Source organism: Cnephaeus nilssonii, assembly GCF_951640355.1.
Source record: "Cnephaeus nilssonii genome assembly, chromosome: 2".
NCBI classification, from domain to species: domain Eukaryota; kingdom Metazoa; phylum Chordata; class Mammalia; order Chiroptera; family Vespertilionidae; genus Cnephaeus; species Cnephaeus nilssonii.
Genome location: NC_137073.1, coordinates 36,173,564 through 36,178,611, shown reverse-complemented (window position 1 = coordinate 36,178,611; position 5,048 = coordinate 36,173,564).

The following is a 5,048-nucleotide window of genomic DNA, read 5'->3' as shown; positions in this document are numbered from 1 at the left end:
CATGACTCTGCACCCCTCTCCATCTTCACCCGACACCTCAACAATATAACCACTTGGAAAAGGCAAACAGGAAAAAGAAGCAAAAGGAATCATTACTTCCAGGCCCTGCCCCTGGTCTCTGAGGGAAAGAAGAGGTGGGCTTTGCCTTTGTAACCTATGCTTTCTCTGATGTTGTTGGCATAGAGAAGCCTTAAGTCCCATCCTTCCTAATGCACCATGGCTCTGTCCCTCTATGTTTGAGCCGAGTGCCTATTCCCTACTGTGTTTAGAGGGGTGGGGGCTTCACCTCAGTATTTGAGTTGAATGGAGAGAGCCTAACAGTTTTCCTATATTTTTGGAACATCTTTCCCAGCCTCTTTTGTGCCCTGATTATTAGCTCAATAAACATGTTTGCATCAGCTGGTTCCCAGGTGTGGCTTGAGATTATTAAACTGATGGAGATCAGGTCTTTGCTAGTGTCTTAAATGGCCCTGCCCAACCCCATGGCCCAATGTGTAGATGTGACACTGCACACACCCCAGGTGCTTACTAGTAGTATACTGGCTCTCATGGATCTATTGCTTAGTAACTGAGAGACGGGGTGGGGCAGAGAAGTTAGGGAGAGACTGCCTGCCTTTGACTAGGTTTATCTACTGAGAACCGTTTAGGCTGAAGAGGAAAGGTAGTAAGTATCCTGATCGGCTGGAGGGTGGACCTTTCTGTCCCATCTACACTGAGGCCAGGCCAGCCCACCCCACATATCTTGGCATCCTTCACCTAAGGGTTCTTTCCAGGGGTAATTTCATGTCCTCATCCCCAAAACACCTGTAATAATTTGAAATTTTATAGACTCTCAATATCTGAGAGATAGGAGGAAACTTCGAAGTTATTCTAAATTACCAACCCTAAAATCCAAGCCTTTGACATCACCTTCTCCTTCGTCCTTGCCTTCCCCAGGTAGTTCTCATTAAGTCCTGTCAAGTCATTCTTCAAAATATATCTCTGATCTATCTCTTTTTTCATTGCAGCCATCATCTCTCACCTAAACTGCCATAAAATAACCTTTGGAAATTGGCCTCCTTGAAACTCTGACTTGTTTGTTCTTGCCCTCTGGTCTCTCTTTTCCCTCTGACAAGCAATCAAATATATGAAGACACTGTCACTTTCTACTTTGCCTTTTTTCTTCTGTGGTTTAAGGAACCCTTCAGTCTCTCCTTTTATTTTTATGCTTATTTATTTTTTAAAAAATAAACTTTTATTGATTTCAGAGAGGATGAGAGAGGGAGAAGGAGAGAGAGAAACATCAGTGGTGAGAGAGATCATTGATTGGCTGCCTCCTGCGCAGCCCCATTGGGGATCGAGCCCGAAACCTGGGCATGTGCCCTGACCAGGAATTGAACTGTGACCTCCTGGTTCATAGGTTGATGCGCAACCACTGAGCCACGCCAATTGGGCCAGTCTCTCCTTTTAGATATGATTTCCAGTTCTTCCCTGTCCTGGGCATCTGCTTTAATTTCAAGTTCTCACTGTGGTCTTCCCAGGCTGAAAACCGCCATTCAACTAGTGGTCTCTGCAAAGGAGCCATAACTTCTGTGATCAGGTCACGCAGCCAACCCCATTTCTTCCTTCTTCCCCTTTCCTCTCCCCTACTCTCCCTCCCAGATAGAAGCTGTAAATTGGGTTTGTGAGTCTCCTTTGGAAAGACAGCGTGGGGGAGGAGGGGTAGTTGACACTTTGAGAGATCTTTAGCCTGTGTTCAGTTGGAACAGCCCCAAGGAAAGGAGCCTTTTTTATGGGATCTGGGAACAGAGTGGGAAAACTGAATTGAAGATAGAGAGGTCACTAAGGATCCAGGAGGGGAAAGATTCCCGAGTTATTTAAATACCAACCAAGCTGAGGGTACTTCACAAGATCAAAAGAGAAACTTGAAAGCTCTATAAATGTGGAGATATGTATACAGCCAGACAGCCCACTGTAGTGGATTGAGCTCCAACCTTTGAATCTGTGTGTTATACCATGCTCCCCAAATCCTTTACCACTCTCTATTGATAGGTAGGGTTCTAGGTCCTCTCCCCTTGAATATTGGGTCCATGATTGCTTAATAGAATGTGGTAGATAATGCTGTGCCAATTTCCAAATCCAGACCTTAAAGAAACGGGCAGCTTCCACGTCCTATTTCTTGAGATAATCACTCTTGGAACTTGGTTACCAGGCTGTGAGGAAGTCCCAAGCAGCCACATGGAAAGGCCATGTGTAAGTATTAAGTCAGCAGCTCTAGCTGAGGTCCCAAACTACTTTCAGCATCAAGCACCAGCGGTGTTCAGATGTGAATCAAATGATTCCAACACCCAGCTTTTGTCTTCCAGCTGAGGCCCCAGGCATCACAGACCAGAGACAAGCCACCTTTCTGTGCCTTTTCCGAATTCCTGACCCATAGAATCCATGAGTATAATGAAAACACCACTAAGTTTTGTGTTGTTTATTATGTGGCGCTCGTAACTGAAACAGAACCTTAGAGTCTTAAGACTCCAAATATTTGGGCATTTTTATCAGTTAAAGATTTTTATATATTATATAAATACTAGCAGCCCGATGCACGAAGATTCGTGCAAGAATAGGCCTTTCTTCTCGTGGCTGTGGCTGCCGGGACACCGCAGGTTCGCTCAGGCAGCCTGTGCAGTGTTGGTGGCGGTGGAGCAAGCCCTTTGCCCTCCGGCACCACTTCCTCCTCTCCCTCCTTCTCCGGAGAGTTCCTCTGTGCAGCACTGGTGCTCCCGGGGAGGCACTGAGGGGAAGAGGTGGGGGGAGCGAGGCAGGCGTGGAGGACTGGAGAGGTGGGGTGTGCTAGTGCATTTCACTTTCCCATTGTGAAAGTGGGATACAACTGGCCCCCTTCCTCATCCTCTTTCTCCTCCGCCCTCCCTCCATGCCCATCGCCCCTCCCCTCTGGATTTGGCAAGATAGGGAGGAGGAGATCTGATGATTAGGGTTACTGTGTAGGTGGCATTTTTTATCTATTTAAAACAAAGCTGAGTCGCCACCATCGCCCCTTGGCTGGTCCCGGGCTCCCAGGGCGCGCTAACTGTGCATCTAGCGAGCTCCCGCACATGTCCCTGCCCGCCCGCGGGCTGCTCTAAGCTAGGGTTTTGTTTACCAGAGCAGCGGGGCAGGGGTGGGGTAGAGGGAGACACCAGACACCAGGAGCTATGACCCCAGGCACCAGAGGGTTGCCTTTGAGGCCAGGGGCTGGGCCACAGGGAGGCTGCAAGGACGGTTGACAGGTGTGGAGCACGGCAGGGAGGCCCTGAGGAGGCCCGTTGCCCAGAGGCCTGGAGTGGGGGGGGAACGGGGCCATCACCATCTTTGTTGGGTTAATTTGCATACTCCTGATTAGCTGTGGGCGTCACGAAGTGATGGTCAATTTACATGTTTCTCTTTTATTAGTATAGATAGACTTACTGCTTGTTTTACTTACACATTAAAAATATAATGGATGATTTAGTGATGAAGTAAATGTTTCTAAATATTTTATTGGTTAACAGAACAAAATACCTTTTTGTGCTAAAAACAGTGAGAGCAAAGTGAGAAACATTTTTTAAATCATAGCTTAACATTTCTGATTCTAGCTGAAATTTATTTTGATAGTTTTAATGACCTTCATAACTGAAAAGAATACATCTCAAAAACTTGTAAATCCAAATGGAAGAGGTGCTTCTTTGGCTGCATTTACTATTTTAATAGGTGAACCAAGCCCTGGCCAGAGGGCTCAGCGGTTAGAGCATCAGCCCATGCATCTCTCTCTCTCACACACATTGATGTTTCTCTCTTTTTCTCTCTCTCTCTCTCCCCACCCCCCATCTCTCTCCCACTCTCTCTAAAAAAAGAAGTAGTGGAAAAAATATCCTAGGGTGAGGATTAAAAACAATAATAATAAAATAATAAATGAGCCAAAATCCACTGAAATTCTTTATTTGGAAGCCTTGTAACAGGTCAGAAAATGATTTCCAAGAACAAATAGCAGTGTTCTTAGAGGGGATGCACATTGTTTGGGACCACAGAACCACTATATACTATAGCACATAAATTGCAATCCATCATAATCTGTGGGTTTGCCTCTCTTACTTTAGAATGCTGATCTTATTGGAGATGACCCATGACATTTGGATCCCAGTGAGGGTGTCACTTAATAGTAATAAAAGTTAACTTCATTTATCTTAAAAAATTAGAAATGTTAATCATTTTTTCTGCATGATACCAGAGGATATTTTGTATATCACCCGAGGTTCACACACCCCACCTTGATGACCACAGTTTGAAGGATTTTGTGCCAGTAAGCTCCCTGCCAGCAGAGGCAGAGCTGCGGGCTTCATGAGCAGCAGCTCCAATTGGTTAGGCCCAGGCCAGGCTGGAGCTGGAGCCGAGGCCAGCTCAGGCAGGGGGCGTGGAGGACCCTGCATAGGCTGAAGCTGGCCCGGGTTAAGTGACACCACGCAGTGCTTTTCAGGAGAGGATCACTGCACTGCCTGTTAGCTTACAACCAAACAAAGGCTTTTTCAACTCATATTGTGACCATGAACTCTGCCAGTTAAGTTGTTGGTATTCTCTCCTAAATTATAAAGTGAAGGTTTTTTTCCCCAGATTGCTGAGAAAAGCCTTCAGCTTATAGTAAGTTACCATCCTTTGAACTCCAAACAACACTGACTCCAGAGGATACAGGATGAAAAAAGAATATGGTTGGATGACATGAGGATAAGGTGGTGGGATGGGGGAAGGTTTATTTTCATACATAGACATCAATTCTTCCTTGAGCTCTATAGTTGCTTCCCTGGGGATAGGGTTGAACATTGTGATCCTGGACAGGATACACAAAAAGAGGCTTAAGCACAAAACACCCTGTGTGTTGAGTTGGAATAGCTGTAAAAATAGGTACTAAAGAGTGGTCAGAATGGAGCAGAGAAATAGAAGAGTGACAAACCCACCAAAAATAAATTCCAGGAAACTAAAGAAGACCTCCGGTGGGCAGAGGAGCCTAGAATCCTGGGGAAACTTGAAGGAAGATGTATTTAATT